We start from the raw sequence: 13323 nt of genomic DNA on the forward strand, positions 1-13323 counted from the left end.
CGTTAATGTCTTATTAATACAAGTCCCCGGATTGGGCAACGGAAGAACGGCGTGGTTTATGACGTCCAGCAACGAAAACGAATCGTGTTTCAAAATTTTATCTGATCGCGCATGTATCAAGCTGAGGAAATATCGTGTTTTGGTTTCCTACGCATTTTGTTTCCTCCAACTTTATTGTCTCCAGCGGCTGTTACTATGGGAGTGGTGCATAAGGGGTCATTATTGAATAAACAATGTTGAGATTCGCGTTTATATGAGTTGTGTGTTATCTGTTAAAATGGCATTAGGTGACTTGAATTGAGTTAGATAAAGTATCACGGAATAAACAGTATAGTAAATATCTATGGAATAAGAGATATTTTTGAAGGAAGAATAAACGCCACAGTATTTGTTATACAAGAATAATTCCACTTACTTAGAATTTGTAATGATGAGACATGATTTATGTTTCTTACATCATTGACAATGGATGATTAATATAACACATGATTCATTGACATTTACTGACTAATGAGGAAGAAAACTAGTAGGGTAGAGTATAGTACAATAAATAAATACTGATTTTTATAAATCCTTACGATTTTCTTTTATAACTAGTCAAAATATACTCACTTGTTGGGATTTGTTGAGGATTGGCAAGACTTGTAGAATAATTGAAGGTTCTTGTTAAGATTTATCGACATTTTGGATTTCATCCACCCTAAATATGTTCAATAATCAATGTATTAAATGAAGTTAATTTGATACTTTTTCATTGGCCTTGATAGAGGGTATTCCGTCATTGTTCCCAATATACTCTCCCACTGTCGCTGATTCACATGACAAACATTACATCAGCACTGATCAGTGTTTGCAATGATAGATGACATTGAACCTCCGCTTTAAACATGTTGTTATACCATTTAGATAAATATTTTAATGATTAGGGTAGTGTTATTTAAGGATGAAAATCAACGTTTAATCAATAATCCTCAAAGCTTCAAGAGGAAGACCAACCCTTACCTAACCTAAAGGGAATTGAAAGTGCTAGACTCTACCTCAAAGGCTAAATCACAACCATTAGCACTTCAAGGTTGGCTATATGCTTTTTGTTAAATATTTTATATAAATTTAATATAATATAAAAAATTTATGTTTAAACATTTGCCAACATTTTTTCGTTACGAGGATCTTCTAGTTACAGATGTATTCACATGTATGTAGTTACAGATGTAGTTGTATGTATGGTCTTTAATACTTCGTCAAATAGTCAGAGCAGTTAATAAAATTGCATTGTTTACTGTTATAGATAGATATAGAAAATGTTAATTACATAACATTATTAAAATTAAATCTAAAGAATCTGCCCTGGCACAGAAGCACCGAATATAACGTGCGAGGCGAAGCCGATGAGGAAGTGGATAATTGGAGCAAGTGCTGGAAATTCACTTTTGGTACAAGTTATGAATGATGCTTTTCATCAATTTTACCTATTTATGTTTGCTGTTAGATTGTTCAACAATAAAAACGACTGTTCTCAGTTATATAAATGAATGATAAAGAAATACCAGTGCTCGTAGAGGACAAATGGAGAACTGATTGAGAGCAAGTGAACATCAGCTGATCGTTTTCCCATGATTTATATTAGATCTTGGGAAACAATTATTTTCTTTGATGTAAGCTAATATAGAAAATAGCTCAATACGGAGTTAATGAAAAATCCGTTTTATTAGCAGGCTTGTTCGAGTACCGAACAACTGTAGTTTCCCTTCCGCTATTGACCGCTTCACAATTTACTACTCTAGTGCGACTTATTCTCTGGCTCTACCGATATAATCTCCCGGCTATTAGTTATGATAGTCGAGTGGATAAATAAATCGAATCCGTTGGAGAAAATCGTAGGGACCAAAAAGGAAAAGACGATCAATATGGCCGTGGAAGAGAGTGGTAAGGTGGTGGTAGGAGTGTGCGAGTGCGTGTGTATGTGAGATCTTGTGTGTGTGTGTGAGACGACGTGCATGTTAAGTTATACATCACGATACTGGGACCATGTTTTACTAACAGGCGCTATAACTCTGGGGCTACAGGGACCCCCTCCACTCCTTCACAACTTCTTTCGTGTACCCTTCCTACCTTACAACGAGGCGGACACGGCCAGATAGTATTTACTGCCTGGTGGGATACCGCACCCAACACCCAACCCGCCGCCAACCATTCTGATACTGATACTCAGCATCCACTGGCTCAAGCTATTCTTCAATAGAAGGTTAACACGCTCTTGAGTGTAAATCAGAATCAGGTGGCATTTGTTTGACCGCAAGCTCAGTGCTGTACACGTTGGAATATGTCCTTTCATAACTAGCTTCATGATTTAACTCCATTGCAGTCAATAAATACCCTCAGCGCGGCAACCTTTTTAGACTAAGTAAGTTTCCATTTCTTGATTGGATTTTTACACAAGAAGTTACATGTAAAATGTATTGAATATTCAAATAACACCAGGTTTACGGAGTACTTATGTTTGCTGCTACGTACAAGGAATGTAATACAGTGTATATTTGTGAAATGTTTATATGAAATTTAATTTACCAACTTTTGATAAAAATATATCAAAGACCAAGCAACCTACAAGATACGATTATTCTATTCTATATGGTTTCCAAAAATCTTTTTTTGTTTTTACAAGCTTTTTTTTGGATTTGTGGAGTAATGGATTGATATTAAGAGTGCAACAAATCTTCAATTGTTTGCTTTTTAAGCTCTAGAAATTGCATGGAAAAATTCACTACATTTTATATTTTGAGGGTCAAAAATAGGACTAACCAATTTTACCTCATAACCCCCCTCCCCCCCACATGAAACCTCGTCCCTATAGTATAGTAAGAGAATTTCGGTCTCTGACTTATTTGATCCTTGGCACATCTCAAAGGATTGAAGAGGGTTGGGCCATTTAAAAATTGTACTGCTCTCAATCACTAAATACCCGTGGCGTTAAAACATCTTTCAAAACTGTGTATATTTGACTCAAAATACATTGTGCACTAATCATTCTATTCCCAAGATACTTTGGCGTTGGAACGATAAATGATGTCAAAACTGTGAGCATTCTACTCCAGATACATAACGCACTTTCTGAATCATTCTATTCAATGCTATTCTCTAAACGTCTAATAACGTCATAACACTAGCCTTTCAACATTGTTAATTTAAAATATTCCTAAAAGTTAGATTGATGTTGCGCCCGCAGATCGCTGCGACTTTGTTCACTCTCAGAGTATCAGATCGCGCAGATAGATGAAGACATAGACGACCCGGCTACATGTCGGAGACTTGCGCAAACAGACCGATAAACATCTCCGGCTATCTGGTGTCTGTATACAGACAATCAATCTGTTTTATCGGTCTACACGTCTACGTCCGTGCCAGTGTCTCCGAGACTTTGTCTCGCCTCTTGGACAGAGTGGGAGAAAAGTATGGAGCGGCAACGTGGTCAAAACTGTAGACACTTGTAGTACAATCATTGATTGTATGGTCCCTAGAATGGTTTATTGTAAAACAAGACGCTGCTTTATACGTTTAATGGTGGTCGCAGTATACGGTATGTCTTTTACTGTAAAGGTGAATTAAAAATAGCTTATTTTCGTTTATGTAAAAAAAAAAAAAATTAAATCAGGAAGTTGTTATGATATTATTTTAGTTGAAGTACAAAAAAGAATCTAAGGAGCTTTTGCTACGCAATATAATGTTATGCTTACGAACCGTTATACGAATATATATTTGAAATGTACGATGGGCGTTACATATTTCGGACGTTACAGACTCTGCTTAGGCCCGTATTACACTATCATAGTTCTATGATAATATGTTCTCTCAAGGAGAACATATTATCATAGTTCAAAACCATTATAATAGTTGGTACATTACACTGTAATAATTTTCATCAAAGACATATGATAATAGATATATGTCATAGAACTATGATAGTGTAATACGGGCCTTAGACATGTAGGAAAGTCCAAAATTTTCTCAAGTGGTGTTAGAAAACGCATTTTATTTAATCCGTTCAATAGCACCAAGATAAATAAAAAGTTATTTATTAAGGATAAAAACATGTCACTGATTAAATGTCCATCTTAATGCACGATTCGTGACATTCTACTATACATTTAATGTTAGATAAAAGGCATCAACTTAATTTGGTTACGTCGTGCCTTAATGTAAGGGGTGTACCACTCATGTACATAGGGGTGGCCCACACATTATTGCACATTACCGATATCGACACAAGATTGTAAGCGCTCTTGTAACACATTTCTGCCCACTCGCCCTTCCCGCTCCCAGGACACAGCCCAACACTTCCCATTACCTTATCTTTGTAAATTATATGACAAGTACATCAATTATACCCACCCGGTCCATACATTGTAAAGTAAGGTAAACAAAGCGATCATGGAAATTATATTCTTTGAATACTGATATGAAGTAAGGCCAGTATTTTGAATTATATTCTACGGATATCTAAAGGTAAAAAATCGGATAGGTGTCAAGTTGTGATGATTATATGTAAATACCTAACATAATCGTGTTTAAGACATGTATTGAATTCCAGCGTTTTGGCAAGGAATCAATTCAATTAAACGTTGATAAACGTTATTACCAAAAGTAATATTTTACATTCTCTGCAAAAAGGAAAATTCATTTAAATAAAATAATACAATGCCCAATAAACAATGGTTCAAATGAAGTTGTGATCAGTTTCAAGTTGCATTCTAATAAACAGAATAGAAAAATTAACTATGGCTATATATTGTAAGGTATTACAATTTTGGAGATTTTATACAAATATAAAATGCTTCCCACTTCAATGGTGGGAAAATATTGATTTTTTCGTATGGATACGTACTTTTTCAAGTCTGGTCATGTTTTTGAACAGATGGAAAATCCTAAGCAAGAGTAAATATGTTTAATTTGAAATACACATATCCTTGCAAGGTGTCCTGGTAACTAAACGTTTGTTAACATTTTTCTAGATCTGTTTCAAATTCAAATACAAATTACACAATCCTCCAAAGACCTCTGCATCAAGCTGACTCGCACATCCGAGTTCCTATCTCAACTCGGACGCACCCAGCTCAGCGTGAAAGGGCAAACATGCTTCGTGTTCCGATCGGATTTATGTATCAATTTTAATAATGGAACACCCAAAGAGACAACTGTAGATAGTGGGCGACAGAAGGGGGAGGGGGATACATTGCAAACAGACCACGATGCGCGATTAGATAGGCACATTGAAAGTCCAATGTGGTCGAACAGATCTTCGCCGATACTAAACGATTTATTTACCAATACATATTTATAACTTGATCGACTTGTTACTTATTTCTTGAAGCACTGTTCTCACATAACTTGGTCCGCGGTCTCTGCTATTTGATTTTCAACTCGACCGGTTTTCTGAAACAATGCAAAGAAAATAGCAGATGCTAGGTCGAGGAAAAGGTCCTTCGAGCCGGATTTCGTATTCTGACATTCGTGCCTTAAAAATAGCTTATGTTTTTTAAAATCGTAGATAAAAAAATCCTAGGACAAGTATTATGAAATGTCAAAATGTTAATTTTTGTATATAAATTGATTGCACGTAAAAATCTTTTATTAAAACACTTATACCGTAATTGTTTACCTAAATCACCTTTAAATTGTGTATGCCTACTTAAGATCATTACGATCATAAGATCATTCAACTGTTTTAAATTTCTCCAGATGGTCACTTTTTAAAATTTATATGAAGAAAACACCCCTATTGAATGCAAATCTATTTCAGATATAGCTGAGATTTTTGCAATAACAAAACAGGATTATGACTGGAAGATTTTATCTCCTTGTAATAATAGAGCAATGTACCTTTTTATGTAACAGCATTAACATGCCCTTTTAGAACAACCTAATACAGGAAATAAGGTATGATGGTTAGAATTTGCTTAGTTCAATTCGATAGAATCTACATCATTAACGAAAAGGAAACATTTACAATCTGAAGACTCATCAAGCATTGTTTGAGACATGACCAAAGACGATGTAGCTTTGAGACCAAATATTTTGACAGCGGATACAACGTGAGTGTAGAGATCAAGTGGTGTCTACCAAGTATGTTTATCGTGCTCAAGTGTATCCTAACACAAGCCAGTTGTACTCCTGTCTGTCTGGGTAACGTCTCAGTCCCCTGCCCTCCGTACAAGAGGCATCCATGATGAAGTACCCTAGCACTAGCTTAATGCTATACATGGTATTGCTGAATAAAATAATGGACAGATCAATTGATCAAAATGTCTTCATTTGCTATTTATTCTCTGATACATCAAATTTTCTAAACTATTGTCAACTACAACCTAATACTATACAGGGTGATTGATATAAGTGTGCCAGCCGTTTTATTCGAAAACTATAAGAGATATAAAAAAAAGTTAAATGGTAAGTGCCTTGGATTTTGTATTTAAAAAATTGTAGTCAAGTCAAAAAAATTATTTTAGCCGCCATTTTTCCAATATGGCCACCAACTTTGATTTTTCTTATGGAATACCCTGTATTTTATGATGTATTCTGGTAGAATATGTAATTTTAAGACGATTTTATTCTTGTGATTTTTTTCATAAAACTAACCGTTTCAAAGATAATAATGGTTAAAGTTTTGAGATTTCTGCATGAGAAAGAGTTTCGATAAAGGCTTAAGCAAGCATGCCAGCTGTTTTATTCGAAAACCATTCAAAATTTCACAACTTTAACCATTATTATCTTTGAAACGGTTATGTTTATGAAAAAAATCACAAGAATAAAATTGTCTTAAAATTACGTTTTCTACCAGAATACATCATAAAATACAGGGTATTCCATAAGAAAAATCAAAGTTGGCGGCCATATTGGAAAAATGGCGGCTAAAATAATTTTTTCGACATTACTACAATTTTTTAAATAAAAAGTCCAAGGCACTTACCATTTAACTTTTTTTGATATCTCTTATGGTTTTCGAATAAAACGGCTGGCACACTTATATCAATCACCCTGTATACAGCATAATGTATATACAGGGCGAGTTTCTACAGAGCGTGTTAACTTCGCCAGTAGGTTCTACTAACTAAAATGAACAAAAAAGCTCCTATAAACCCATGTCCGTTTTTCAACCGTTTGGCTGTGATAGGGAGTCTTGTTTTTTTTTATGTATTAAACTTTGGCACCCAATTACTTTAAAGAGTTATAATAAAAAAAATAATAATCAACTTGCTAGACAAGTATACCTGAAATACCTGAAATACCTCCTCTTCATCGTTGACCAGCCTGGGCCGGATGGATAGCGTCAAAATAATTAAAAACTACTATTTACAATTTTACAATTAAATAAACATATATTTAAAATATACTGACTGCGCAGCATCAGCATGAAATATAAAAAAACATTGAAAGTACTTAAGTTGACGATGGCGGAAAGGCACATAAAGCGTAACATAGTCTGATGAATATTAAACTTCGTGATATACTGTACTTCGCATTATGGTTATCATCAGGTATATTTATTTCGTTTGGCCGTGTTAGGCTATCATCGGTTCTTAAATATCATGAACTTAGCTAGATAATGTTTGACGGTGATGAATTATTAAGATTGAGGCTGCACAATTTAAAATATGTTCTAACAACCAATACATATAATTTGTTATAGGTCAATTAATTTATCTAGTATGAGAATGTTTGTAAAAATAAACCATTGATCTCAGCGTGAGTGGATTCGATTTTCAAATGAAGGAAAACATTTCTTCAGTATTTCAATTTCCCTGATACGGGGTTTAAGTTTCTGTCTACTTAAGTATATATTTAACACTAGCATTATCTTCGTTCAACTTATTAGTTATTCTATGCAATATTATAGACGGATTAGACAGGTTAGCTCTAAGCTCATTACAAATCAAATTTTAACTTTTTAGACAGATTTGAAACATTGTCAAACTTAAAACGCGACACTCCTAATATTAAATCAATGGAATGGGCTATTAAAAATGTAAGATTAACGAAGCACTTGTACATGTACCTGTATAACGTGATGTGCCAATACACATTATTCTCATTAACAAGACAATCTGTTATCGACGTTTAGAGGTGGTTTTACTGACAAATATAGTTTGTCTGGTAAATATACTCGATGCGTTATTTATACTTAATTTACTTCGATTCCTATTTTATACAACAAACATGAAGTAAAATTATTTGCGAGTAAATCGATTTACTAATCACCACGAAATGTAGTAATAAATCCACTTGCACTTAGTTAAGCATAATGTTTTCAAGAGCGAAGTGACATTAAGCACCCCTTAACAATCGGTCACGGACTGTATCGTATGGGTGGGGGAGGCAGCGAAGATACATCAGAGGGTTGAGTTCACGGGTCATGAAGCAACAAGCTTACCCTCCCGGAAACGGAAAACCAGCACAAAAACAAGATGGCGGCCGATGGACTTTATTGCAAACAACGTGGAAACGGCGAGCGCCGACTTTACCAAAAGACGATTATATAAATCAAGGTTATGGCGTTTATTGTGCGACTGCCGCCGGACTTGAAGTTAATTTCACCTCCCTCTCTGCCGCCCTAGGCCCAGGGGCACCGCAACAAACTTTTTACTCCTTCTTAATGAACATTTTAATAGACATACCGTGCAATAACATCTACGAGCCCACCTTCCTAATGAAAATGATAAAACATTCTTGCGCTACCGTTTATAAGTACGATATCTATACAAAGTCAATATTTGTACATTTATAATCGACTTCTTTGTAAGATAGCGCTGTAGGAAGAAATGAAATCTCCTGAATCAATCTGGGCTGCTAAAACCCTTGCACCACGTCTGTACCTAGTTCGTTCTTTTCACCAAGACTTCTGCTTATGACCAGCAGCTCAGCCGCCTCTGTTTGTTATTGACATCTCTCAGCGAAGAAAGGATAATAAAGTGTTTAACAAACAGCAGTACTAGACGCAAGTTAACATACAGTCACTTAGCACATCACTCAGCATTAGAGTGTCTTATTTGTTGACAACCTTGAAATCCACTTTAGTCGCCCTCCACGGCACGTGAGACCAGGACTAGGGCTAGGGCTAGGGCGCGGGCAGACCCAATGGACTGTAAACCGGAGATACCAGTGGCGGCGGGCGGCGGGCGTCGGGACGCCATTTTGAGAAGGAGGACGCCGCCGGGCCGTTCATCATACCCGGAAGCTCCAGCAAATGTTTGGGAACGGATCTGCGGGGGATTCGCGACGCGACGCCGCGTTTGGAGTTAATTTTGCGGATGACGCGAGAGAGTGCGAAGGGAGTATTCCGTGTGTATATTTCTGGGGATATCTTGAGGGGTTGTATTCACATATTTTACACAAAAGATCCTCGGTACCAGGCAGATATAGAGTATTTTTATTTACGACTTCGTTTCAGATCACCGGATCTGAAGAAGATTATATCTGAAGAAGATCTGAAGAAGATGACATATATCATAGTATTTCGTTCATCATAATCTATTGTTTTACTGAAGATATTTTATAAATAAATAGATTATACACATATTTGAATGGTAACACTACAATTACAGACATCATTATAAAATATTAAGTAGACTTATCATATTGTGACCCATATTCTATATAAAGCCGTAGGCATAATAATAAGATAATTACTTACAATAACAGTTAACTATAATCAAAATGATAAAGAGCCCAAATGTTAACCAAGTAATGCGTTGGAAAAACCAAGCATTCAAACATCACGTAATGAATTATGCTGTAAATTTGATAAAGCAATACCTACTCTGTGCCATAACTCAGTACCTATAAAACGATAATCAACAGAGGTTTACGTTCAATCCCGTGGTCTTGTCACAATTATTCACTAATGTAACATTGCAGTGTTGTTCTTGTGATCCATTTTGTGTGTAGCTTCCACGTACACTTCCTACATTTGACAAAAATAATCAATTACTGTGTAATTTATAACTCTTCTACATTGCATGATCCTAGAATCACACATACATGAGCAACAATCAATATAATACACATGCCCATCTCATTCTCCCTTAAGCCTTTTGTCCATCGTCCATCAATCGAAATCTATCTGTTTTGTTGCAATCAGAAGCTCGAATGTGATGTCCAGGGGTCTAAATTCAATTATCACGCTTAATGAACGGAAAGAAAATCGTGTTTGGGGGTTGGTCGCCGGGAGGGGGGGGGAGGCCCCTGGTCATCTGACTCATAGTGTCCGACATTAGTGAGTCGGACATGTGATTTGTTGAAGTGGCTGCTGGGATTGTGTTTAATCCCTTACAAAATCATAGTTATGTTGTTCAGAGCAGTACAGTTTAATTCCTCGATTTCTAGCAACATTGCGCAGAAAATAATAATATCGTAGATTTCCAGCAATGATAAAATGTTAAAAAACGTAAGGGACTCAAAGATTTCTTCTTCTTTAATTTATAGGTGTTCAAAACTGAGTAAACACAATCAGCTAGATTTGATGAGAATGTCGTGATCAGCTCATTTATTATTTTGCAGTTGAGTTAAATGATTATGTATATAACTCCTAAAGTGTAAGTACTAACTACTCATATAGGTAGTACTGCATCTTAAATGATGCTAAATATATAATATGTAAAAAAATATTAATTGAATTTGATTTTAGTTAGGAAAATGCGAAAAACTTGAACGCCAGTTTATATTTGTAATTTTTCAACTACACAATTCTTTGCAAAGAAATGTATTTTTTAACGTACCATTTATGATATTTTAAATACTCGACTATCAAGCAAAATACAGTAATTAATTATTGTTTGCAGTTAAGAATCGTCAATTGTCTAATATTTAAATACACAATGTAGCTAATTAACTTAGATTGGGATTAAGAAATATAAGGTAATTAAATAAGGTAGCATAACTATGCAATAACACATCAACACAAGGTTCAGCCAGCCACTCTAAAAACGACTTATAAGTCTTCATATGATTCTGACACTTATGTATGATGTCATATTGCCTATGTACAACAACTTGCATCACTAACCTGTATCATAAACTATCCAAACTTACTTTATTTTAATTAGAGACAAGAAATAACAGTAGACATTTTGATCTTTGATTCATCAATATAATGGGCAATTTTTTAAACCAAATTAAGTATGGATTAGCTTTAATTTATTTTAGATAGACTTTATACTTTTGGCGGTGCTTATAAAGATAAACGCCCAACATTATACTAAGCTAATCTTGAATATGTTCGTTTAAATGTTATTATGCCTAATTCACATCATTGTTATTAGAGTATACTTGTCTGTGCGGTATAGTTATTTGATTTTCGTAAATTATCGAGTATTAAAACACGCTTGTTTTAAACAATCCCAAAAGGCCATAGTGTAGAAATGCAAATACAAAAAATCTATGTTCCTATTGCACATTTTAAATATGAATATCATTTCTAATTACAATTTCAAAACAATTTTTCACATATATTTCCTGTAAAAAGTTTTAACCATATACTGGTTCTTCGTTCTCCTTAGGCTAGTACTAATGAGATGATATAAATAATAACAATCACATTTAAATATATATTTTTGATAACAGGATATCCATGTGTCCCTCCAACACGTTTTATTTTCGTAAATATTATTTATGTCGGTTTACTATGTGGCGTTTTTCGTCGAATCACGAGTGAACAGAATACAGAAAGGACTGTAAGCTATGGAATACATTTACGTAAAAAATGGTAAATACTTTTTTATCTGTTCAAAAGAGAATCAAGAGAAATCCCACTTACCTTCATCTAGTTTTGGTATCATATAAGAACCGATGTAACCATTATTTAGATGCATTATGCATTAATCCACCAATAATTGTAAATTTAAATCAATGAATTTTTTTTATATTTTAATACGTAAACATAACTAAAAAGGGATATGATATCCATATATTCCTTTAATGTGTACCCCAATGAGTATGTTCCTAATGTCATAGTGTTTATTTTTAAGTTATTACTCACTATTCTAATTAGCTCCCAAGCCTACTGGATATTTTATCTGTTTTATTTTCTGCTTTTTTTATCTGTCAATATTCCTACTAATTATTGTTCCAAATATAGATATTTTCCAAACAAATTATGTCACCATTGTGTCTGATAAACAAGATTTCTAATGAGCTTGTCAACTTATCGAATCACTAAATCAAGACTGTCGCGTTGTCGTGTCCCTCCTCAGTTCCTTTACCAACACTGTTCATTTAACACACGGCAACAAGGCAGGTAATTAAAGTTGCCGCCATTTTGTTGTAAATCTGTCCCGGAGCTTGTTATCTCGTACAGTTGTCAGCTGATAATTAAATTATGCAAACACAGGTCCGGTTCACTTGGCACAGCTCATATAGAGCGGGCCACAGTTTGCTCTTTGACAGGTGCATGAAACTAACGTCACAAAAATCTATCCGATATTTATTACTTAATTATTTTGTTAAAATATTCATGGGAATGACTAATGGATTCTAAAACTTCAAACATTTTTTATTCTCAATGTTTGTCTGCAATTATAGAAAAATATAAATTTTATTCAATTGAAGGAAGTTGAAAAACACCTGATTCCTCTATAGATTGCTATACAGCTGATATCTGAACATTTTAATTTGCCCATTACTTTGCTCGCTTCAAATAAAAATGAATGAATAAAAATTTAAATCTTTTAGTAGAGAACCAATTTATTGTTTATGACTAGAAGAATTCTGTTCTCACCAATGGTTCTTTTGTGAATAGGCATGCGTAGTATTTAGGAATAAGTGTTTTAACGATCACATTGTTTAGTTTGTTTGTTTGAACACCACTATATTGAATTATTGTATTATTAAATTTATTCACAACTGAGGAGTATTTTTTTTGCCTCGTAATAACAAAATCTATACAGACAAAACATAATATGAAGTCCGTAGGAAGTTGCTAAATCGACATTTTTGTGTCATTTAAAATGTGCCACTCTGGTTACTGGTTATGCAAATAACAATTTTCCTTCAAAATAAAAAAATACAAAATACAAAATAATGAGAACTCACTCCCACAGACGGGAAAGGGTTTTCCTTTGTGGTGAGTAATTTCTCTTGATTTTCTCTTGAACAGATAAAAAGTATTTACATAAATAATGCCTGTTCAGAGCCGTTATTAGGTATTTACTAACCTCTACTTGGTATATTAAACAGCAAATATACCAAATTTTATTTGATTCTATTACATTTAAATGACATTTTTTGGTTAACAAATTTCTATTCCAGCAGTTTGAATTCACAAACCTTAAAACG

The sequence above is a fragment of the Macrosteles quadrilineatus genome, unplaced genomic scaffold (genome assembly GCF_028750875.1).
Source record: "Macrosteles quadrilineatus isolate MER2022 unplaced genomic scaffold, UCM_ALF_1.0 Scaffold_7__1_contigs__length_78375512, whole genome shotgun sequence".
NCBI lineage: Eukaryota > Metazoa > Arthropoda > Insecta > Hemiptera > Cicadellidae > Macrosteles > Macrosteles quadrilineatus.